The 25,963-nt window shown below is 48.1% G+C and overlaps 1 long non-coding RNA gene across 1 annotated transcript in view; it reads right to left on the minus strand.

Moving 5' to 3' along the window:
- The window catches only part of LOC121453405, a 55,759-nt gene extending 53,138 nt beyond the window's left edge, over nt 1-2,621 (minus strand). Inside the window, exon 1 of the long non-coding RNA XR_005975004.1 lies at nt 2,477-2,621. This is a non-coding gene — a long non-coding RNA (uncharacterized LOC121453405). The remainder of the gene's footprint in view (nt 1-2,476) is intronic.
- Between the last annotated feature and the right edge of the window lie 23,342 nt (nt 2,622-25,963).

Genomic DNA, 25,963 nt, shown 5'->3' on the forward strand with positions numbered 1-25,963 from the left:
TCGTGGTGATGCTTGGCAAGACTCCAACAGTGAGTCCTTGGCCCCGGTCCATGTAAGGAAAACCATGGGTCTCGAATGCTGGAAGGCCAGCCCTGGTGTTTATCACAGCTTGTCTTTAGGAAAACACACTAACATTTTTTTTTCCCCTGACAATGAACTCTTAAGTTCTCTACCAAGGAGAAAAACACGTGGGAGTGGCAAGGGTGAAAGAAAATGGAAAATTTCCAAAGAAATTCTCAGTCTATGTATCTGTCCTGACAACTCCCTGCGACCTTGTCTGGGAAAGGGGGATGGGAAAGCCTGTTTCTTTCCAGAGGAGGTGGAATTAGCTGGACATCTGAAATACGATCAGAAACTGGGAAAACTTTTAACAGGAAAAAAAAAACTGATGTGCTAAAGCATCTAATTTCTAGTCATTCTTTTTTGTTTGTTGAGACAGTTTCTCTGTATGGCCCTGGCTATGCTGAACTCGCTTTGTAGACCAGGCTGCCCGGGAACTCAGAGAGATCTGCCTGCCTCTGCCTCCCACTGCCCAGCAATTTCTAACCTTTCTTAAGAGATTCCTGCAGAGACTCTTGAGAACCCCTTCGGCCTAGCTGGGCAGTGTGGTGCTTGTCTTTAATCCCAGAACTTGGCAGGCAGAGGCAGGTGAATCTCTGTGAATTCTAGGCCAGTTTGATTTACAGAGCAAGTTCCAGGACAGCCAAGGCTACACAGATTTGGAAAATCATTAAAAAGCAAACCCAAAGAAAAACCCTCTGAGGCCTTTAGGCACGTTGCTGTTTTGTAGTTGTGTCTGTTTTAACATCACCTATCTTAGGGATTCTTTTATGGAGCCTGATTTCACAGCTGGCTGGAAGTTCATTTTCCTCATCTCAACCACTCTAGTTAGGCTCTCCAGAGTGCTGGACTAGTTTTTGTATTTACATGTAAATCAGCTGAGGCCACCTCCTAAGTTCTTACCAATTCCCTAAACTGCTTTTTACGATACAAGATCCCTGGAGGTCCAATTTTGTTTTCTGGAGTGAAACAAATACAATACAAATCGGTGGGAAAGTTTGATCGTTTCAGTTCTTTACAGAAAACAAAAGATTTGATGCTTTAGCAGCATCGATATATTTCAGAAACACAAAATATATATACATCACCAAATCATAAACTCAAAATACATTTTTCTGGTTTCTTGGGAAATCAAGAAAAAATAGTCCAATTAATATTTAAACAAAGCTGGGTGTTTATGGTGTGTGCCTGTTAACCCAGTACTTGGGAGGTAGAAACAGGATAAGAAGGCAGAAGCCAACCTGGACTACATGAGACTATCTCCTCAAAATCAGAACCAAAACCAGACACACAGGCACCATCCACATATAAAGTTAAGCAATCTCCCTCTGAGAAGACCAGAAACCGAGGGAAGTTGAGTAGGAAAAAATTGTGAGCTGTTTCACAATTTACACCTTCCTCAACATTCCATAAGCTTGGTTTGGTGCTAATTCCCTTTAGTGACTTCCCACATTGAAACGCCTGCCAATCAGTTCGGTTTGGATTTCACCCTAGGGATAGGGGTATTTTTTTGCAAGACGTGCTGAGGTCTCTGAAGGGCGATGTGCTGGGAACATTCCAGACTCTATGCAAAACGAAGAAAGCCTATCTCTCTCACGAGTCACTCTACCCAGTCAAATGGGATACAAGAAAATAAGACACGGTTGGGTACGACCCTTCTAGAATAAAATGTAAATGTGCTGAAGTGTTCCCGGCACTTAGGCTGCCTGAACCCTCACCAGAGTTCAGGTGTTGTCAACTATTCGGGAATCACACCAACCACTTCAGTGCCTCCCCATCACAGTGATCTCCCTTTCCTAACCCAGTTTTCATGCCCCCCCCCCACTGCAAACGGTGCCTCAGCTCGCTCAAGCTTGTTTCCCAACAAGTCCCAACTTAATGCTCCAAATTCTCCATCCCAGATAGGTCCCCTCTCTCCTTGCCCTCAGTCAGGACCCTCTCCGGTTTCATCTCAACAGGTGTACACCCGGATCCCGATCGGGCGCCCACAGCAGGCGGCCGGGGTTCCCTGCGCCCACACCTTCCGCTCCGCGTCTCCCTAGTCCTTTGCAGCTCACTCCCCCGCGACCGGTCCCCCCACTCCCAAACAAGCTCGACCCGAGCACGCGTCGCCCGCCGAGCCGCAGAAATCGCAGCCCAAGGCGAAGAAATCCAGCAGCTTCCCGCAGACGTCCCCGGAGACAGGGTGGGGCGAGCCCGCTCCGCTCCCAGCCCGCGGACTCACTCGGACCCCACAGACCACGGGAGACTCTCAGTTCGCCACAGACGACGGGCGGTGGCACCGTGGAGTCCCCTCTTCCTCAGGAGTCGCTCGCCCCAACCCACCACGCCGCGGGTCCCGCCAGCTCTGCCCGCGCAGCCGCCCGTGCCTCCCCGCCTTGGGCTGGCCGCCCCGCTCCAAACCCACCACCCTCACCTCTCTGCTCCACGCCGCGGCCGGGTGCTGACCCGGTCTTGTTGAAGAAGACAGGACCCGACTACGCCAACAGCACCGCACCTGCCGCGAGCCACTGAGCCGCAGCGGCGCGCCTGACGTCACCCGCGCCTCAAGCGCTGGAAGCCCCGAGTCACCTGATCTCCTTGGCAACGAGCGAGGGGGCGGGGCCAAGCGAGGGCGGTGTCATAGCGCGAGCCCCGCCCCCTCCCCCCGCAACGCGGTAGGGTACACAGCCTGGCCCTTGGCACCTTGGTCCCAGGCTGTCTATAGAGTTCCTCTCCAACTCGTTGCGGGCAGCCTGCCTCACGTCGCTAAGGCTGAAGCCTGAGAGAAATGGCAAGGGCTCTGGGGTCTGCTCGGTGCAGAGTTCGTCTGGTTGTGAGCTGATGCCGCCTGGCCTCTTCTCCGCTGCTAGCTAGCTAGGTTCAGGAGCCTACTTTGAAGTTGTCGGGCTGAAGCGGATGACTAAACTTGCCATAAACCTTGCTGCAGTAGTGTGTGACCAGTGCTTGAGACTGTAACGAGACTAACTGCAAAACTAGGAATATTTATGTATCCCGGCCAGGACCTCCGGATCCTCAGGGTCACCTATTCCCACAGGAAAAGAAACCGCTGCGATGCTCCCGGAGAACACCCTATAACAAGTTTCCTAGTACTACTTGAAAAAAAAGATGAGAAAAAGAAAAAAAAACTTCGATTTTCATTTTGGAAACTGATTTTTCGGGGCTGGAGTATATTTCAGCACGAGCAAGGCCAGATTGCCTCCCAAAACTGGCAAAGGAAAGGGGGAAAGCGACCCAAATTCCTCATCTTGATTGCTACACTGGTATCTTTTTTTTTTTTTTTTTTTTTTTTTTTTTGGTTTTTGGAGAGAGGGTTTCTCTGTGGTTTTGGAGCCTGTCCTGGAACTAGCTCTGTAGACCAGGCTAGTCTCGAACTCACAGAGATCCACCTGCCTCTGCCTCCTGAGTGCTGGGATTAAAGGCGTGTGCCACCACCGCCCGGCCTGCTACACTGGTATCTTTACACCTCGGTCACTGTCCAGTCTTTCCAAACAGACCATGAAAATGTAAACAAATGAAATGAAAATGAAGCACACCCCGGGGGCCTCGTTTTGAGAGCCTTTCACTTCTTGCTGACTTCCATTTCAGTTTTAGTCTCCCACTCCCTGAACCTCTACCAAGGCTTTCTGTATGTCCTCCCAGGCTTTCACACAATAGGATCTTTGACCAAGAAGTTAATTTACAACTAACCACCTGAGTACCCTTTGGGGCCAGGCTGCTTGAGATACAGCATCGGAAGATCAAGAATACATAGATAAATAACCTGACCATAGTTCATAGCTTTTAATGCCAACATTCAGGCTGAACCTGAAAGATCTGAGTTTGAGGCCAGACTGGGTCACACAATAAAACCCTTTCTCAATAAAAGAAAACATGCATACATACATGTGTGTGGGGGGGGGGTGTAATGGCTGCCTCACATCTAACTACTTGTTTATTGTAGTACCATTTTTTTCACGTGTATTTTATTATGTATTTATTTTGAAACAGGATCTCATGTTTCCCAGACTGGCTTTGAACTCTCTGTGTAGCTGAGGCTGGAGAATTTCTGATCCTCCTGCCTCTGTCCCGAGTGCTAGGATTGTGGGTAAGTACAACTGTGCCTGGTTTTATTTGATGCTGAGAATCAAACCCATGCTGGTGCTAAGCAAGAACCCCACTAACTAGTATAGCACATGAATGGAAGACAGCAGTGGAAAGCAGAGAAGCATTGCAACTCTAAGGAAGAGCTAAAGGAGAAGAGGGATTGGAAACACGAGAGTCTGGAAGGTCCTAGGGTGAGAGTGTGCAGTAATGGGGTCACAGAAGGCTCAAGGTCAGCCTGCGCCACAGAATGAGACCCTAGTTTGTTTTTGTTTTTGTTTTTTGTTTTCCCCGAGACAGGGTTTCTCTGTGGTTTTGGTTCCTGTCCTGGAACTAGCTCTTGTAGACCAGGCTGGTCTCAAACTCACAGAGATCCACCTGCCTCTGCCTCCCGAGTGCTGGGATTAAAGGCGTGCGCCACCACCGCCCGGCTTTAGTTTGTTTGTTTTAATGAAAAAAGGAAACTTGAACCCAGGCAGAGAACAATGGAGAGAAAGAGAGGCTGGAAGGCCTGAGACGTCTGGCAGAACTGAGAAGACCTCCATCTAGAAAACAAATCCGAGTTGGGATAAGAGGAGAGGGTGGGGCCAGGATGAGGTTTGCTGGATCCTGAGGTGGGGGTGGGGAGAAGGGAGGAGTGGGCAGTGGTTTCGGAAACAGATTTCTGAAAGGGAAGACAGAGCAGAGGCATATAACAGCATCAAAAGACGGAAGTCCAAGAGACTGAAAGAGTGAGGCTTGGAAGGAAGGAGTGGGCCGGGAAGATGACACCACAGAGCACCTGCCCAGTTATGGCTTCAGGCTGAAGGCAGGCTGACAAGAGCAGCCTTGTTCTTGAGCCTCCGAGGACTAGAGGTCATCCACATGTACCCCCACAACTATCTCTGGAACATGGCATGTTTGAGCCGCCCTTTACACAGCTGTGGGTGCATCCATAACTACATCCTGACAGTATTCATCAAGACAGGCTCATCTGCACTGGTGGTGCACGCCTGTAATCACAGCCCTCTGGAAAGGAAGGAAAACCTTAAGTTCAAGACTACACACCAAGACTCTGTCAAAAAAAAAAAAGAAGAAAAGAAAAAAGAAGAGGGGGCTTTGGTTTTGATTTTTATTTATTGAGAAAGGGTTTCTCTTTTTTTTAAAAAAAAAAAGATTAATATTTCTTGGACTAGGGGTATGGCTGTCTTGGAACTCACTCTATAGACAGGATGGCCTCGACTCAGAGATCTGCTTGCCTCTGTTTCCCGAGGGCTGGGATTAAGGATGTGTGACAGCTATTCTTGGTTGTCAACTTGACTACATCTGGAACTAACTAGACCCCGAGCAGCTGGATACACCTGTGAGGGATTTTTTCTTAATTAAATCATTTGAGTGGGACAGTACACCTTTAATCTGGGTATATAAAGGACAGCGAAGGAGGAAGCTCACTCTGCCTGATTGTTTTCACTGGCAAGTTCATTTCCTGAGCCTGCTTTGGGATTCTGGCATATACTGGAGTCAAGCCGAGACGTTCAGCTTTATGAACTGAACTACTACTAGATTTTCGAACCTCCCATGGGATATATTTCTTCTGTTAGTTCTATTCGTCTTGAGAACCCTGACTAATACAGGCTTTTTCCTTGTGTCTGGACTATTTCTAGGCCCTTGCTAACGAGTCTCCTTGTCTCGACTCTGGGTGAGCAAGGTGGGGATGAAGCGGAAAGGTAATTGCTTTGAAAGAGAGAAGAGCCTATGGCATCTGCTGAAGACCAGGACATATGGGGGCTGCCCTGGGGAAGAAAGGAAGCCAATGCATCTTTTCAATAAATCCCAGCTACTCCCCCTTTCCTGAGTTAGTAGGGGTGGCCGTGAAGGAATCATTATCAAAGGAGAAAAACAAACATCCCTTCCCCTGCCTCCACTGCTGATGGACAAAGTGGCGTCCTGTGAGTAAAAGCTCGCGGTTGCTGCTGACAGGTTCCAAGAACGAGTGATGTGGCTAGCGGACACAACCACATGCCTCTACTCTAGGATCTGACATGTCCCAGGACTACATCGGGCCTGGGTAGAAGCTGCTGGATTTTCATCAGATCTTTTCACAATGGCAATGAGTTTCTGTTCGAGGAAACAATGTGTGGTAAGGCGTATTTTCTGGGAAGTCCATGAACCAAAGAAGTTGCAATGAGTTTCAACATGTGTTCATCGGTAAGAATTGTCCAATGATGTGGCGACAACACGGTACAATGAGGGGAATCTATGCTTTGGGCAAGTCTTACTTCCATCAGTAAAACGACGAGGCTACCTCACAAGATAATCATACACTCTAGGGGCCCTGCAGGGCAAAGGAAGAGCCCACATTCTTAACTTTCTATTTTTGTGGTGCCAGGGATCAAATCTGGTTCCTCACACGGCTAGTCAGGTGATCTCTCACAGAACTACACTCCCAGAGCCTTCATAGTTTTAAAAGTCTACTACGGAAACTATGGGCCTCACGCATGTAAGGCAAGCAGTTTTTGTTACCTAGCGTGGTGTAAATCAGGCATGGTGGTACATGCCTGTACTCATACCAGTTAGAATATAAAGACAGAAGAATTCAAAGTTCATTTGAAGCTATAGAGAATTCAAGGTCAGCATTTTTGAAAAAAAAATAATGTTTCTTAGACTAGGGTCTGGTTACATTGGTAGAATGCTTGCCTGGCATGCATGAAGCCCTAGGTTAGATTACTCGGTGCCACATTGAGAATTGTGGTTTTATACCTGTAGTCAAGGACTTGGGAGGTAGAAGCAGAAACACAGGCATCCAAGGTTGTCCGTCAGTTACAAAGCAAGTTCAAGACCATCAGGGAATATATAGACCTCTATCTATATAGAGAGGAGAGAATTAATTTCTAATCACCCTGGCTGGGTCTTCCAGACACCCAACTCCTGCTGAAAGACCAGGCAGCATGGGAGTTTACCAAGCCACAGTGGAACTGAACTGTAAACTGCCGCATCCTTTGGGCCCTTGTTGTCCGTAGTATAAACAGCATGCCAGTTACACTGGCTATGGTACACTCTAAGAAAGGGAGGGTCTAGGTCAAAGCCCTGAAACCTAGGCAGAAAGTGGGCATTCTATCTCACAAAGCATCTGAACCGGGGCTCTGTGAGTGAACGGATGAAGGAATGAGCAAAGGTAACTGGGAGTTACCAGGTAATGTGTAAGATCAGCCTTATGTGCTTTACTGAGTGAAGGAAGGAATGGATGGATGAGTCAACATATAAGCAAAGATGATAAAGAAGAACGGTAGACACCCATAAAACCAACCTAAGCTGACTGAAAACCAGGAAGTTCTGGAAAAGAGAGAGAGAAGGAGTGTAGGAGTTTTTGAGATAATGGATTCTTCTGGTAGGCACACAGGGTGTGGATCCGGACGGGCAGGATTGCAGTGGGACTCTGTGATTTACTGGTCACATGACCTAGACCAAGTGACTTAACTGCTGTGCAAATAGATCCTTCAACAATGGAGATAAGATTGCTAATTGCTTTACAGCATCCCTGAGGATTAAGAAACTGTGGAACCAAAGCCTGGAGCCCAACATACAGTTAAGTGCTTCAAACTAAGAACTAAGCAGAAGAAAGTATCTTGAGTCTAGAAATGAAAAGGAACCACTCAAGTTCCTTGAATTGAGGAATTGGAATGGAATACATTGTTTTGTGAAAAAAAAAAAATGTTTGGGAGCAGAATCCAGGTTGGGTCCATAGAGCAAAGGTGCAGTTTCTAAGGGTTAAGGGCCTGCCAGGAGTTAGAGCTGCCACTCCCAAGAAAGAAAGCCTGCTCTCCCCACCCCCACATGTCCCTGTGTGGGAGATGGAGCCTGGAACATGGCATCCTCGGTAATCCTATTAGTGAATGTCAGTAGGCACACTAACAGGACATCTTTTTGTAGCTTACAGGGCCAATGGCATATGCTAGAAAATTCTCTTCAGTCAAGCACAGCAAATTTTTAAGTTTTGGAGAAATCTGCTAAGACTTGGCTCATCTCAGTGCCATTCCCGCCCCCACGGTAGACAGAAGACAGATGTGACCATGACCAGACATGCACAAAACCCAGGGAAGAATGGCTAGCGCCTCCTTCCATGAAGTGGGATTGAAATGAGGGGGAACCAGGTGGTGATGGTGCAAACCTTTAGTCCCAGCACTTGGGAGGCAGAAGCAGGTGGATCTCTGTGGGTTTGAGGCCAGCCTGGTCTACAGAGAGAGTTCCAGGACTGCCAAAGCCATTGCACAGAGAAAACCAGGAAAAAAATTAAGAAAGAAAAAGAAACAAGGCTGGATTGGGGCTCACTTCTAAGCTCATGACACACATCTGTAAACACAGCATTGGGAGATGGGGACAGAAGGACCAGAAATTTAAGGTCAGCCTCAGCTATAGAGTTGAGGCCAGCCTGGGTTACATAGCCTGTGACCTGCCTCAAAACCAAACACAAACAAAACTACTGTTTCCTAGTCCAGTGCTCTCATGGAATTTACAGTGCGTGTGAAGGGAAAAAGCTCAGTCATTTGTCAGCCTCTGGCCGTGGTTTCCATCTGAGCAATGGGTCTCAGCTTTGTGCCTTTTTCCTATGTACGTTTTTGAATTGAGATTTGTGAGTAGGGATGGTCTTTGCTGCAAGCGCTAGTCAAAGCACTTGAGTTCATATGAACACTAGGTGTACCTGGATCCAGGGGAAAGCCGACGATAGGCATCTTTCTGGTTCTGTTTCCTCCACGCATCTTCATTCAGGACTACTGGGAAGTCAGTCCTTCAGTGCCCCAGTGCCTGCTCCCCACTGAAAGGCTCAGCACACCCGAGGCTGTCAACAGCGCTGGGGAAAGCCCCAGGATGAAATCTTGGGTTTGGATAACATATGGAACTGGCTTTCTTCTGAGTGTAGGGTTGTAGGCAGGGGTGTGAAGCCTTGGCTGGCCCTGTGCTCACCTCTGGAGTGAGAAGTAAGCTCATTCTCCTTAAGTTCCACAGGAGGGAAGGATGGCTTCCCAAGGAACGTGGAAGTTTAGTAAGGAGAAGTAGGAGCTGACCCCTACTGGCCACCAACACCAAGAGTGTAAGTTTACTGAAAGTTCCAAAAGGCTGATGTCATAGAATATTCTAGGAGGCTTGAACTCCCTTGATAATCACTCATCTTCTTTGGTGTTCCAGCAAAGGAACATCTAATGAGCAGACAACTCTGGTACTCAGAGTCCAGCCACCGAGAGCACTGGCCTTTGGCTTTACGGCAACAGACTTCTCTGAAAGCCCGGCTTCTAAGGAAGGTGCTTCAAGGAGCACTTAATGCCCTAAGTGTGTTTGTAAAGCTTTCAAAGGCAGCACGAAAATGCATGCATTTCTAACTGATTCCTGCCATAGCTTGGCATCCTGAAAGTGACCTCAGAAAGCCAGCCCTAGAGCAGAGGCCATTTCTCTCCTGGGCTGGGTCTCTGCTGACGATGACAAAGAAAGCCCCGACAACCCTGAAACATCTTCCTGCCTTTCAACCTTTTAAAGAAGAACAAAAGGAAAACCAGTACACATGATTTGGAAATAATGAACCTACCAGCTCTTCTGCATTTTTTTTATAAAATAGGACAAGGAGAATTTAGTATGTGACACAAGAGTTAGGGAGGCATTAGAATTACATATCTAATACATTTGCTGATAACTACCACGGGTCAGGGGTTATATCAGGCTCTGGAGATGTAGCAACAAGGAAATATTTTAGCCAGTCAGCACTGGGGAAGTGGAGAGATCAGGAGTTCAAGACCATCATCTGACACGTACCGAATCTGAAACCAGCCTGGGAAACATGTGACCCTCGTCTCAAAAGACAGAGAGGCAAATTTCTGTTCAGGGGAACATGGAGATTAAGTGGCAGGAGTGAGGCTGAAATCCACAGGCCCATATCTGCCTTTAGCATGAACTTACTTCTAGCCTGTGGGTGGGAAATGGTTGGGAGTGGTAGCGTCCGTAGTGAAGCAGGGAAAAAGCTTTATGGAAAGGAAGCAACTACTCTATTCAAGTAGTAGCAGTTTGTCATGGGGAACACAGCTCAATGTGGCCAGGCTCTCTGATTTGTTATGGTCTTTTTGAGACAGATTCTTACAGGTTAGCCCTAGCTGGCTTGGAACTCAGGATGTAGAGCAGGGTGGCCTCAAACTGTTGACCTTCCTATGCCTGTCTCTCTCTCTCAGGGGTTACCATGTCCCACTCAGATTTCTGCTCTCTCTCTCTCTCTCTCTCTCTCTCTTTCTCTCTCTCTCTCTCGTGTGTGCTTGCCATGTGGAGGTCAGAGACAGTCCTCCATGGTCGGTCTTCATCTTCCACCTTGTTTAAGATGGGGCTGTGGACGTTCTCCCATGCACACCAGGTTAGCTAGCCCATGAGCCTCTGTTGCTGCCTCCTGTCTCACTGTAGGAGTGCTGGAACTGTGGATGTGTGCTACTCCGTCCATCTTTACACAGGGATGTAAACTCATGTCTCCATGCTTGTGCCGCTAGCACTTTCTTTACACACTAAGCCATCTCACCAGCTCCCATTTTATTTTCAGCAAAACCCAGCAAGCAACATTTCAATGGAAAAACAAACAACAAACAAACAAAAACAAAGCAAAATCAAGTTTCAAAATACTGTAATAGTCAAACAAAATCTGCTGGGTGTAATCTGGACACAGATCTGTTCCTCTGTTTGAGGTCGCACTGGACCCACTGGGTCCCTGGGAAGTAGAATTCCGGACTGCAACCCCAAAGCTGGCTATGAGAAGAAGCCTGCAACTCTGGAATGCTCACATCTCTTAGGTTGATTTTTTTTTTTAAGACTAAGGTAAGAAAGTTGAGTCCTTATTTACCCAAGAAGCAAAGGGCTTTGGAGAAGGCACAGGAAGGAAATAGCTGGAGCCTTCTCCGTGTCGTGGAGGAGGTTGGCATAGTATCTTCATCTTACACAGGGCTGGCAGGCCACACTTCTCTGAAAGGGAAATTTTAACTTTAGGGTGGGCTTCATGTTATATCCGAGGCTCTAATAATAATCATTATGCTGTCAGCGAGCAAGGCTTGGTTCAAAATAATTCTCATGCAAGTCACAGTCTACCCACTTCTTGGTCCTTCCATGTCGCCTCTGCCTGGGACCTCCTACACTCAGCAAGGTTTTCATTCTCGCTGGCCCATTTGTCAAGAGATGGTAGCCACAGAGAAACATATGGAGGGCGTATCCACTGTGGTTTGTAGCCGAAATTGGTCTCTGGTAGTGGCAGTGTCTCTTCCTTTCCTGGCCACCAGCAAAATAGCACCAGCTGGGCATGATGGTGAATACCCGTAATCCCAGCACAGTGGGAGGCTAATGCAGAAGGATCAGGAGTTCAAGGCCAACCTTGGCTATATAGAGAGTTTAAGGCCAGTCTTGACTATATATGAAGGCCAACTCTGACTTCACGAGGAGACCCCATTTCAACAAAACAAAACAAAAAACAACACCCTAGGCTGGAGAGGTGGTTCAAGGTTTAAGAATACTGGCTGCTCTTGAAGAAACGTGCTCAGCTGCCAGCGTCCACACAGTAACTCACAGCCTCACAGCTGCTGTAACTCCAGTTCCAGGGAATCTGACGCCCTCTCCTATTCTCTGAGGCTTCTGCATGCACATAATGAACATACATACATACATACGTGTGTGTGTGTGTGTGTGTGTGTGTGTGTGTGTATCAAGCCAAGTAGGGTGATCTGCATCTGTAATCACAGCTTTATAGAAGCTGAGACAGAAGAATTACCTACCAAGCATTTAAGGCCAGTCTAGGCTACATAGTTCCAGGTCAGCCTGAGCTACAAACCCTGTCTCAAACAAACAGACAGACAGACAGACAGACAAAACAACAACCAAAAGCATCCCTCCATCAACAGATTATAACTCTTCAAGAAAATATTTATAGTTAAAATATATAAAGGAATCCCCATCCTTGGATCTTAACAAGATCAAAAACCTCTGTTTACTACAAGAATTGTTTCAGAAGGAAATGAGATCTGGCACAAGAAAAAAAAAATCTCATTTCTATCAGCTCTCAAGATAGTAACTTCACAACCATCTGCCATGTGTGTTTCATGAGAGCAAAACAACCCTGTGGAGCAAGGGGGACAGATTTGCTGTAGCTGCTGCTGCTGCTGCCTCCATCACCTCCTTCTGTTGCTTGGATAAGGCGAGGACATGTGGCGCTGCTGTGAGATTCTTAGAAGACCCAGGCAAGTGCTGCCGGCTGGAACCTCTACCTCTGTTTGCACTGTGAGGCTCCAAATTCCTCTTCCTCTGGGTCTGAGATCCCTCTTATAGGAAGCCGCTCAAGCCACACACAAGGAGGACGTGGATACCTTCTGGGGAGCAGGGACACAGCTTATACCCACACCCACCCTTGTGAAAATCACTCATGATTACCAGGTGGCTTCTCTTATTTTTGGGGGAGGTGGCACGGTGCTACATAGGGCACAGCGTGTCGGGCGGGGGGGGCTGTAGGCTCCTACATCCTTTCTTTGGGAGTTAGAACCATTAGCTGAATCTTTCTGAATCTCAGTTCCCTCACGAAAGTGTCATCAACCTAGAAGGTTCAGGCTCAAGCACTGTGTGGACGCTCAGTAGGGCGAAAGTGTGGTCCAGGCGGCTCAGTTCCCAGGTGCTTGTTCTTCAGTTCACTGTAGTCCCCACCCCCACCTCGGGAACCTGCTGACCGGCCCATCCACACCCTTACAAGTTAAAACGTTATTCCCCTTAATTGCTGTGTCTTGATTTGTTTTTGAGACAGGCTCTCATGTATCCAGGCTGATCTAAATTCTCTAAGTAGCCAAGAATGACCCTGAACTGCTAATTCTTCTGCTTCGCCCTCTCCCCCCCCCCCCCACACACAAGTGCTATTATTACAAGAATGTAATACAGTTTCCGCAGCACTGGGAATCAAATCCTTGAAGGTTGATCAGGAACCGCTGTGGTGCAGATAGCCAGGACCAATCAATCACAATTCTTCACCAGCTTTGTCTTTGTTCGCATCACACCCAGAGCTTTATGGGAGCTGCTGGCTTTACCTGGCTCTCTGGACCATTTCAGCCTCAACCCAGATGAGAGTGTGCCCATTCTGCCTCCCGTTCCAGGAGCCTGGAGAGGCTCCCTGGGCAGCCACAAGGTGTGGAGTCCCCTATATCAGAGAGAGCGTGAACCACCACACCTGTTGGCTCACTTTCTTCTTCCTGAGGTAGATCTTATGTTCGATAAGTTGCACCCCTTTTAAGGTAGGCAGTTAAATAAATTTTGACAGATCCCCCCATATACATCTTATCATGTGAGTGAAGAATATTCCCATAGCCTGTCAAATGTTCCTGCATGTTTTTTTATGTATACAGATTCTTGAGTTTCATACTAGACCCAAAGTTTCTAAATCCAGCGTTTGGAGCCTCTGGGTCTTGCCGTGTGATGGGCAGCTGTCCTCAGGAGCAGATGTCCACCGAAGCTAGAACTTATGTCCTCTGGCTCCTCAAACTCCGCAGCTCTTCCTCAGCCTAGGTGGGCGTACTGGTGAGTGGCCGAGTTTGACCCTTCTCCAGGACCCGGTCCCACTCCCACTCCTCCCCTCATTAGCTCACTCTACGCCCTGGTTCCTGCTGTCTGCCTGCCTAGGCTGGAGATCCTGCTTGAAGGATAGCATCACTCTGATATTTCCAGATGTGGAGTTCTTCAGGGGGTTTCATGCCCTGCAGGATCGAGGCTGAGAGAAGTTTGGAGCCTCCCATCTCCCACAGGAAGCCCTTCAATAATACTTACAACTTACGACTGTCCCAGGCGCGGCTTCATGCCTGTAGGCACCTTAGACAGTACACCCCACCAGACTAACCCATCCTTTCGGCCACCCTCCTGTTCTTGAGAAATGTCACTCTGTGAAGGCTTCCCAGATGTACCAAGTAGCACTGGCCACTCTCTGCTGTCATCATGACTCTTCTATGTGCCCAAGTGTTTCTGCTCACTAGACTCTGAGAGATTTACAGTCTCAAATTCTTAAGTCTTTATCAGGGCTGGGAAGTTCCTGCAGGATCTGGCTTCTGTTCCCTCTCCGCCCATCCTGACCTGGTCAGTTGCCATGGCCTCAGACTGGGCCTAGACTCATCAAACTCCTTCCTGGTCCCAGGCCTTTGTTCTTCAATGCTCTTTGCCTGGAATGCCCTCTACCTTGTTTTTGCATGGGTGGTTCCCTCTTTCCACCCACTGCTCAGATGTCACCCCTTTGAGAAGTTTTCCCTGACCAGCCAATCAAAATAGTCCTTTCTTCATCATTCTCTCTGACAACACCACATTTCCTTCCTGCTAGGACTTATCACATGATACTGCTATTCATTAATTCAGTATTATTATCATTGTTTTGTTGTTTGGTTTGCTAAGATTGGGTCTCCTACAGGAGACCTCTATCACCTTTTCCTGGTTTGTTTTGTTTTAGAACTTTGATTGGAACACACTCTTCCATCTGGTGTCTCTGAGCTCGTGTGCTTTTGAGGTTCAATCATTGCATTGCTTGCTTTCTGTTTCTGTAATAAAACCCTGACCAATACCTGAGGAGAGGAAGGGTTGATGTCGCTTACATTCCCATGGCACAGTCCAGCATTAAGGGAAGTCAGAGGAGGAACTCAAGAGGAGCCTAGAGACAGAAACTTAGGCAAGGGCTTGGAGCGGTGCTGCCTACTGGCTTGGACCACACGGCTTGCTCAGTCTGCTTTTTACACAACCCAGGCGCACCTGCCTAGGGGTGACACCACCCACAGTGGGCTGAGCCCTCCCACATCAATCATTAATTGAGGGAAAAAGCAATCTAGAGACATGCCCACAAGCCAATCTGATAGGGGCAATTTCTCTCACAGGCAACTCCAGCTTGTATCAATTTGACAAAAACTAATCAGTGCGCTCATGTTGTGCATTCCCCGGCCTATTGTCCTTTTTATTACCGAATGATAAGCCATTGTGGGAATCTACTGTAATTTATTCACCTGCTGATGGATACCTGGGCCATTTCCAGTCCTGGATGTTCTGAGCAAAGCTGCTCTGACAATCCCTGTCTTTGTATGAACAGCTATTTTCTTTCTGTCTTTTAGTGCATACTGGCTATGGAGCTTGCTGGGCTTACGGTCAGAGTATGGTCAGTTTCATAAGGGATTCTGACTCTTTTCCAAAGTAATTGTTCTAGTTCACACTCTTGTTAGCAACCTGCTAGCCTTCTTTAAAACCTTAGTATTTACTTTTAACTTGGTATGCATACACATATGGTGTATCTGTGTGGGTATGTGTGCTTAAGTGCAGGTGCCCTCACAGGCTGGAGGCATTGGATTCCCTGGAGCTGAAGCTCCAAGCTACCTTAAGAATAGTGTGCTGGGAACTGAATTTGGTCTTCTGGAGGAGGAGCAAGTGCTCATTACCACTGGGCTATCTCTCCACACACTAAGCTAGAGTTTAATTGCTCCATATTCTTACCAAACACATGTTATTTCCAGTTCTTTTTTTCTTAAAGTATTGTTATTGTTTGTTTTCTTTGAGACAGGGTCTCACTGTGTAGCCCTGGCTGGCCTAGAACTCATTATGTAGACCAGGTTGGCTTTGAATTCATAGAGATTCTCCTGCCTCTGCCTCCTGATGGCTGGGATTACAGACACATGCATTTTGAAAGACTGGCATTTCCACTCTTTCAAAGTTTAGCTATTCTAGCCAAGTGTGGTGGTGCATGCGTTTAAACCCCAGTATTTAGGAGGCAGAGGCAGGGGAATCTCTGAGAGTTCCAGGTCAGCTAGGGCTGTATAATGAAACCCTGCCAAAAAAAAAAAAAAAAAAAAAACCAAAAAACTGACCTAATTGTCTAATTGACACTTGGTATTACATCATTATCTCATTGGGAGTTTAATGTACAAGTCTAATGGCCAATGATGTTGAGAAACTTTCCATGTGTAGATGTAGTTTTGAGGCATTTGTTAAACTATTTCCTTCATATTTTAATTTGACTGTCTTAGTACGCTGAGTTATAAGATTTCTTACTAAATAAAAATCTTTTGTGAAAAAAATATTTAGGGCTGAAGAAATGACTCAGCGGTTAAAATTGCTCAGTGCAGGGGCTGGAGAGATGGCTCAGAGGTTAAGAGCATTGTCTGCTCTTCCAAAGGTTCTGAGTTCAATTCCCAGCAACCACATGGTGGCTCACAACCATCTGTAATGAGGTCTGGTGCCCTCTTCTGGCGTGCAGGCATATACACAGAATACTGTATGCATAATAAATAAATAAACATTAAAAAAAAAAGATTGCTCAGTGCATAAAGATGAGGACTAATTCTGATCCCAGTACCCACATAAAAACTGTCTGGTCCCTCACATACCTGTGATTCCAGTATTGCAAGGGGCAGAGGAGAGGCTAGAAGATCCCTGGCTGCCTGACTAGCCAAAAAAAAAAAAGAAAGAAAGAAAGAAAAAACAAGAACAAAGCCCAACAACAACCAACCGGAGATCCAAACTACCTCAGAGGATCTCTGTTTACTTTAAGGCCAGCCTAAGCTACATAGCAAGACAATGTCTCAAAAATCAATAGGTTTAATAAACAGAAAATTTTTTAAAATGAGGAACCCTGTCGTAAAGGCATTAGGCAGTCTGCTTTGGGCCTTTACACGTTCACACTTGTACGTGCACTCGTCCTCACACGCACATATATGCAGAGAGATAGTGCAAAGTTGTTTCTGGTGTATGACCTCTGTGTTCATTTCTCTGTCTTTCCCTCTCGGCTGAGGCTCAAACACAGGGCTCATACACGCTACACAGTGGCTACTAAGCCCAGGCCCACACTACTCCTTCAGAAAACAATCAGTGGCTGGGTCCAAGTCAGGATTGAATTGCAATGCTTTCCATATGGATATTCAGTAATTCTTTTTAAACTGTATTTATTACTGTGTGTGCGATATGTGTGTGTATGATGTCTTCCATGTATATGATGAGTATGTGGTGTGTGCATGTGCATGCGTACGTGTGTGTGTGGTAGTGTGTGTGTGTGTAGTAGTGTGTGTGTGTGTAGGTGCCAAGGTTCTCCTGTGGAAGTCAGAGGACAACCCCGTGGCATCATTTCTCACCTGCCATCTTTACGTGAGTTAGGGATCAAACTTAGGCCTTCAGGTTTGTTTAGTAAGTTCTTTATCCACGGAACTATCTCGTCAGGCCAGATAGTCAATGATTCTACCACTATCTGTTAAAAAGTCAGTACCTGATGGGGCCTGGTGGCTCAGATGTTTAATCCCAGTGCTTGGGAGGTAGGGGCAGGAGAATCTCTGAGTCCAAGGCAATTGATTTATAGTTCCAGACCAGGAAGCCAGGATTACACAGTAAGATCAACTCATAAAACCAAAGAAAACTCAATACCTGGGAAGACCTAAGGAGAGGAGGTGGAAAATAAGGGGTAGATATAATCAAGATACATCGTATACATGAATACATTTTCAGAGAATCAATTAAAAATGTTATTTTTTGAAGTACCATTTCACCTATAATTATTCAGATTTTGCATTTTTAACAGTTATTGATCTCTCTGTGGTTCCATGTTTGTTCTAGTCTAGCCTGGGCCCTTCTCTATCTCAGCCACTTCCTTGCAGGCAAAGAAATCAAGGAAAGGCTTGCTCGGTGCCTTTAAGATACAGAAGTTAGGGTCATGGAGAGTGAAATGATCTCGGCCGTGGGACGAGTGGGTCTTGGTCCAGGGGCAGCACAGTTCAGAGCAGCACAGAGTGGACCTCCGAGTGTCCAGTGAGCATCAGAGGGAGTGTGGTGTTTCCATGGCTTCCAGTGTCATGGCCCAGTCTTCCAGGCTGCACGGCAGGAATCCAGAGTGGGTGTGAGAAAGGATGCAAACTCTAAATGGGGCCGCCAGGCCAAGGAGCTCTACCACAGGGACAGTAGGGAAAAACGGGAGGTGCCAGATGACAGGAGGGTCACAAGAAGTTTCCTAGACACATTTACTTCACAAACACTATTTTTTTTTTGTGCCACATCTCATCTTATACACTGGAGATCCTTGTTAGAAAGCTAAGCTCATCCTTAAAGCGGAAGTGGGAGCAACAAGGAGCAAGTCCAGTAATTATTACTAAGTCAGATGTGTGATGGACGATTGTAACCTCAGTACGCGGTACAATGAGGCAGGAGAATGTGCAGTTTGGGGTTAGCTTGGGCTATGTATGAGTTTCAGGCCAGTCTGAGCTACATAGCAAGACCCTGTATCAACAACAAAATAAACAAGATTGTAACACACCAATCTTATGCCTACTTATTTCCTCAAGGGATGTGAAGTTGTTCGTGTTCACGCAAAACCTAAACACAAATGTAAAAGTTCAGGGAGATGGCTCGGTAGTTAAGAGTGCTTGAAGCTCCTTCAGAGGACCCTAGTCCAGTTCTCAGCACCCAAATCAGAAAGCTTAAAGTTCCAAAAGTTTAGAAATGAAACAGCCAGGTAGTTGTGGTGCATGACTTTAATCCCAGCATTTAGGAGGCAGAGGCAGGTGGATCTCTGAGTAGCAGGCCAGCCTGGACTACAAAGCGAGTTCCAGGACAGTTCCTGGGCTACACAGAGAAACCCTGTCTGGAAAAACAGAAAGAAAGAGGGAAAAAAGAAAATCCCATCAGTTGAGAAAAAAAAAAAAACAACAAAAGGTCTTTTTATTTATGTGTATGTGTGTGTGCATGTGCCTGCAGAAGGCCTAGGAAGCCAGAGGAGGGTGTCAATTCTCTGGAACCGGAGTTACAAGCAGCTGTCAACTTTCTGATATGAGTGCTCGGAACTGAACCCAGGCCCTCTGCGAAAGCAGCCAACGCTCTTTTTTGTTGTTGTTTTGGTTGGTTTTCGAGACAGGGTTTCTCTGTGTAACAACCCTAGCTGTCCTGGAACTAGTTCTGTAGACCAGGCTGGCTTTGAACTCACAGAGATTCACCTACCTCTGCCTCCCGAGTGCTGGAATTAAAGGTACGCACCACTACTGCCTAAAGCAATCACAGAGCCATCTCTCTAGCCCTTATAAATTACTTTCAAATGGTTCAGTAAATGTATGTCTATATAGAAAGATGTCATTTAAAAATATGACAAAATGTCATCAGTTACTGAATCTAGGCGGTAGACCGACAGGTTCATTGTATTAGTCTCTTAACTCTATATTAGGAAATGTTCATAATAAAAAAAAAAGTTGAAGGGAAAAAAATGAAGGCCAATTGTATATCATTGGATATGCACATTAATGAAGATGAATCCCCATAGCACTGTGGCAAGGCAGAATGCTGGGGACAAAAGCCTGCTGAGGGTGGGGAGATACAGCCCAGTGACAATGTGTGACCCTTGCCTAGCAGGCACGAGGGCCAAGCTCACAGAAAGCTTTGCACTGGGGCCAGCGAGGCCCAGACGACAAAAGCACCTGCCACACAAACCTGATGAGTTTGGGGCCCAGAACCCTCCGTGGAAGGGGCAAACTGGTTCCCAAAAGAGCTGTCCTCTACAGACCTCTACAGGTCCGCCACGCCACACATTCTCTCTCTCCTCCCCCTTTCTCTCTCTCTTTCTCTCACACACATACGCACTGTTTTTAAAAGGCATACTCACTGTGAGATTATTCACCTGGAAGGAGAAGCTCCAAGAAGAGAACGGGAGCAGTGGTGATCAGTGGTCAGGGCTGAAGGCGAGATTAGTGCCAGGGCACAGAGGGAAACTGTAGCAGCGATAAGAATTGTGATGGTGGTTACATGGTTGCATCTGTCAACACTCATAGGACGGCAAACTAAAAGGCAGACTGCGTGTAAATTAGACCTTAAAAAAAAAGGTCAGAGAAAAGGACACAGTTACTTACCATGTGTAGGGAACTTATTGAAAGACAAGTTGCTTGAAGGCCAGACGCGCCTTCTTGTTTAAAGTCTTCTAGAGCACTGGGCACCTAGTAAACTCAGAAAGAATACCAGTCGGTATTTGCTGCAAGTGTTTTTTCTCAATCTAACTACTGTGTTCTAGGGACCCCTGGCTGCGAAGCGCTGTGGAGGCCCCCTCCACTCATAGCAGGTGCCCAGAGGGTACTTGCTGAACCCGTGGTTTGACCCTGTTTCATTCCTGTGGAGTTTCATGCATGTCCCGCTGCATCCTCTGGAGTAGCATTCTTCCGGGTCCTGTGGTCTCTGGGTGGAGAGCACAGGGGAACCGCAACAGCATCAACAGGTGACAGCTAGATGTTCTAGCAGGGACCCCAGGTCAAGTTTCTCTTTCTTCAGTTTTTTCTATGTGCTGCAGAGCCCTTGGCCTCCCCTTCAGCATTCTCCAGGGACAGCTTTGTCTTTGTGTGTAGAGTCACTGTCAACATTTCTTCTTCTGACATGGAATAGGAATGTTTTCTCTACAGAGAGTGAGTGGTCCCATCTAGGTCAAATATGGGAGGGGAGGACACACTGCAAAAACACCAGCTGCTCTTTCTAGCTTTTCAAAAAACACAGGCATTAGGGACACAGATTTTTATCAGTCTGGTTCGTTAGGAGGGAGATGGAGGATGGGAGGAGCAGGCTGTGCGTGGAGGAGGAAGGAGCTGCTGGGGTCTGGGGTCCAACGACAAGAACAAAATCAAGACACCGTGTGCCAAGTACCGTGCTAACTATCCCAGACAACCTCTCTACTTTGCTATTTTCATTTCCATCTTCAGAGCTGGAAGTCAAAAATCAGACTCTCTCTGTGTGTTGTGTTGTGTGTGTGTGTGTGTGTGTGTGTGTGTGTGTGATATCCCGAGGACTGAACCCAGGGCCTTGCACATGCTAAGCAAGCTCTCCACTGCTAGGCGACTCCTCTAGTCCAACATCACGTTTTCCTTCCTTTCTTTCCTCCTTTCTTTCTTCCCTCTTTCTGCGGTGTTAGACATTAATCTAGGAGCTCAACACATCCTGGGCTTTTTCCCTCAGCTATATCCCCGGCCCTCTTTTTTAAGTTAGGAAGAAAGGAAGGAAGGAAAGAAGGGAGGGAGGGAAGGAAAGAGGGAGGAAGGGAGGGAGGGAGGAAAAGAAGGAAGGAAGGGAGGGAGGGAGGGAGGGAGAGAAGAAAAGGAAAATTGAGATAGGGTTTCCTTAAAATGCTCTAGTTGGTCTAGAACTTTCTACCCTCCTGCCCTAGCTTCGGGAGGTAGGGAGTTGGGCTCCCAGGCCCTGCCTCGATGATACACACATTTCTATATATACAAACCGGAATATAAATAGATTGGATGGGATCAGGAAGGGTATACAGTACAGGAATAATAGTTACCTAAGGAGTGCTAACCAAAACCGGCAGCTTTAGCTTTTATTACCTTGTGGAATGCCTGCCTTTTACATTGAAAATGTGTGACTATGTGTGAGCAATAAAAACAAAAAACAAAAACAAAAAAACTGGGCGGCACTAACTCCTGTGCACAAGGACCCTAGAGCTAAGCCCGATGGAACCTGGTCGCACAGACTGAGGATTCCACGTTTTAGGCCTCACAGCCTTTCAGGATCCGCAGAGTCTGCCTCCTGCTGGCGAAGGACCGACAGCTGACTCCCAAGAGCCACCGGCCACAGGCTGCCCCGCCCCTTGGGTTTCCTGGGGAGTAGGGCCAGCTCCTCTTCGCGGCCTTTGGGGAGCCCAAGGATGAGTGGCCAACCCTGTAGCCCTCCCACTGTCGCCAAGAGGATTCCTGGCCAATCAGACCCTGGTGATGCCATACTCCAGGGATGAGAGTGGCAGGAAATCAAGGTCAAGGCCCCGGACACAATGAAGCCATTGTCGGTCCCCAGTCAGTTGACTTTCAAGCAGCGGTTCACCATGCACCACCCTCGCTCCTTCTCCCCACCTCTGCCCCGTGCCGGGAAGTCACCCAAACCTCCTGAGGGTTCATTAGCCTCTGCGCAAAGAGAGCGACGCCCTGCATTCCACCCCAGGCGGCGGGGTCCAGCCGCCCTATGCAGTGTCCGCTCCAACCACCAGGTGGCGACAAAGCACCACATTCTGGGCAGGGGAGGGCTGCAAGGAGCCAGCAGCTCAAACGCAGCGGGGCGTGGAGGGCGCTGTCCTTCCAGTTTTATCCCAGAGCAACGCTGCCCCCCCCCCCCCCCCCACACACACACGCACGCACACACACAAAAGTCACGTTTGCCTTTTCTGTCGTCCTTTACTTCCGAAGTCACAGGGATCTCTAATCTCATGAGCTCTTTACTTCAGCAAATAGCAAAATGGCCGTGGGCTGCAGCATCCCCCACCTCCTACCCCAAGAGAAGAGACCGCGGGAAAGCTCCGGTTCTTTGCAGCCCGGGCAGGAGGCCCCGAGTGCTTTCCTGGTCCTGACTAATCAACCGGCTTATTCGCCTGTTGCATGAATGCATAAATATTATCTATGGCCACTCACTCCTGTCTAAATTCTGTCTCTGATGTTCCCACTCAGGGTCTTCCTTCACATTGTGGTTTGTAATGGGACACGCGTTTGCCTAATTCCCACTGGTATGGGTTCTGTAAGAATGGGCTCTGGGAGCTCTTTTTGCTAAAGCGTCTAGTGTGTTGTAGGTATTCTGTAAATATTTGTCAACTTAATCAGCGAAAGATGCCCTACGGTGTGTGTGTGGGGGGGGGGGGAGCAGCGAGGGTGAAGGCTGCGTTCCGGATTCAGAGAACTCAGCACGCTCGAGTACGTCGGGAGTAGCCTACCAGACAGCACCTGGTCCAGACCGTCGTCACCTTGGACTGCGGGTCCCTGAGGCGCAAAGACTTGGGATTAAGCTATGCTAGCAGTGACCACGTGGCGGCTCAGTTTCACTTCCCCTCAAGGAATGTGTCCTAGAGAATTTTGCAGATAGAACCTTTCTTGATTCAGCCTCCTCAGGTGTGAAATGGAAACGGAAAAGCTATTTCTAAGGACCACTGTGAGGTGCTGAAAACACAGGACGTGGGGCACAAGGACTAAACGACACTAGTCATTGTCTCTGGGGCTGCTTTTGGAGAAGGAACTGGCAATTCAGGCTGCAACCGTGGTGTTCAAGTAACGGACTACGGACCGCGGAGGTGAGGGGTGGGTCTGGGGCGAGCAGGCGCGGTTCTGGTCTCTGCTGTGAATTGGTCCAGGAAGCCCGGATGGTGACAGGTCTTGCCCTCTGCTTGAGGACAGAGCTATTTCTGCTGTAATCACTGCTAGGGCGGGGGGTGGGGGGGATTTCCTGCAGTTTCTCCGCTTCCTTAGGACATGGGGCCTAGACAAGCCAGCCTCCATTTCCTTCCCTCATTTACCATTTGGGTCTCCTGTGCTGCGCAGTGCCATGGAGACCATGGTGAGCAGAGCCACTGCGAGCCTGCTCACAAAAATCGGACAGCATGCGGGTAGGGTAATGAGCCAGGCCGAAAAGGAGCGGTAGTTTTAACTGCTTTAGGAAGCAGAATCTGGTCGCAGGATATTCCCCGAGGGAGCGAGATGAGAGCTGCTGAGGAAGAAGGACTATCCAAGAAAAGTCCTTCCTGGGAACCACTCGATGACCCAGTGGAACTCGGCTTTCTTGGGCCTGGTGAGTGGCCATATGGGAGGAGGCAAAAGCAAACACACCAGAGGATGCAGGCTGCTAAGAAGGCATTGCCCTTGCACACACCCACAGGATGTCAGGCCCCAGCTGGGCCCTGGGGAAGGAGTAGGGACTTTTGGGGAGGCGGCCAGGAAAAGCTTGTCACAGGTTCAAAAGGCAGGGTAGGAGGCTGAGCTTGGCACTTCTGGTTGTTACTGAGGGGGTAGGGAACCACCCAATTGTGGGTATCCATCCACAGCAGCCAGAAGCACAGAGGGGTAGCCAACAGCACAGTGAATCAGAGTCAGGGGAGGGGGTAAGTATCCCAGCTCTGCAGCTTGCAACTTAACCCAAGCCTTGTTTCCTTGTCTCTAACGTGAGGCAGTTAGTAGCCCTGATCTCAGAGTTTGTGGGTGCAGATGCATGTGAAAATGTGAGTGTGCAAGGGGGTCAACGGTTGATGCTGTGCCTTCTTCAATTACTCTCCATTTTCTTTTTTTTTCTTCTTCTTTTCTTTTTTCATCTTTTTGAAACAGGGTTTCTCTGGCTATCCTGGAACTCACTCTGTAGACCAGGCTGGCCATGAACTCAGATATTCACCTGCCTCTGCCTCCTGCATGCTGAGATTAAAAGTGTGCACCACCACTGCCCAGCTCTATTTTATTTCTTAAAACAGGCTCTCTCCGAGAACCTGGAGTTGACCAATTGGCTAAACTTGCTGGCCAGCAAGCCCCAGGGATCCCCTGGTCTCTGCTTCGGATTACTGCCACACCAGGAATTGTGTGTGCTGGATAGTGAATCCAGTTCCTCGTGCTTGTGTTCCAAGCATTAGACAGACTGAAGTGTCTCCCCAGCCCACAGACTAGCATTAGAGTTTAGTGAGACCATACATGAGCTATCTTGGTGTGTGGTGGCATCCGAGGAGCAGCATTGTACATTTTTAATGAGCACTTTGAAAAACATGTATGTGTGCCTGTGTGTACATGCGTGCGTGCGCTCTTGCGGACCAGAGGCTTCGGAACTGGAGTTGTGCGTTGTTTGGTGTGGATGCGGGGAGCAAGCGCAGTATGCACTCCCGATCCCTGTGCCACTCTTCCAGCCCCATAGTCTGAACTTTTGCCACAATTTTCTGCCAGTTCAGAATCCCAGAAAGGCTTAGAGTCCCACAACTAAAAGCAGAGGCGTTGAGATTTGAACCCAAATTCCTCTGGCTCTAAAACCTGGACTTCTTTGGGGAGGTGAGGGTACATCAGGGGTTGACTGGAAAGAAACTGAGTTCTATTTTTGTGGATGCTACTGATGGGTTCAGATCTAGAGAGAAGGGTGGAACGTTCCAGTCTCTTTTTCTCAAGGGTTCTAGGAAGGACAGCGAGCTCCCGGGGCTGGGAGCTGTGCTGGCGGGATCCTAGATACTTGAGCACCCTCTTTGCCACCTTGAGCTGCAAATCCCCTCCATTGCAACTCCAGGAGTTTTGGTCTGGGGCCCTTCCTCCCCACTTCTGAATGCAGTCATCCCAACTAACAAAAGCGACTATGGCTACTCTGACACGACCCCCGCCCCCCGTGTCCCGTGCCGCTGGCCAGGCTGTGCCCAGTCCATGGGCAAAGTTGAGCTCAGCTTCTTCTCATGTGCCAGGACATGCTGGCTGGATGCCTGCCCACCCCCCAAGGCTCTCGTTTTTGAGACACTAGATTAAAGAGCCTTGGGGAAGAGGATGAGGGTGTGGGAACAGTAGACTCCTCCTGAACCCAGTTTTCTCTCTAGTTCTGGACAGCCAGTCCTGGGCTGGTGAAGGACAGGTATCTTGCAGGGCCAGAACGATGCCCCATGCCCGATGCCCGATGCCCGGGAGGCCTTGGTTTGGTGGTGGGGGGAGGGGGTAATGCTGGTCTGCTGGGGGAAGGGCTTGAGCGACCACGTAGGTTTTGGAGTCAGGTAGGCCAAGTTTCAATCTTGCTTCTGTCTCCTATAAGGTATACGACCTTGGGGGAACACTTCACTTCCTGAGCCTTGGGGTTACCTCATCTGTAAAACAGGACCAAACTCTCATGAGGGTTGTGAGGGATTAAAAAAAAAAAAGTAATGAATGAAAAATTGGAGACCAATGTCGGTAGTGGCAAGAATCCTGGGATGACGTCACTAAACTGGCTGCTGTTGGAGAAGGCTCTGAGATGGGCGTCTGGGAAGCCGTCTGGGGAGCCGGTGGTGAAGGAGTGTCCCGATCTAGGTTCGTAGTAGCTGACAGCGCATTTTGGGCATCACACCGGAAGCTTAGAAATC

This window comes from Microtus oregoni, unplaced genomic scaffold (genome assembly GCF_018167655.1).
Source record: "Microtus oregoni isolate MIOR12 unplaced genomic scaffold, Mior012 000011F_ref0000422, whole genome shotgun sequence".
Taxonomy (NCBI): domain Eukaryota; kingdom Metazoa; phylum Chordata; class Mammalia; order Rodentia; family Cricetidae; genus Microtus; species Microtus oregoni.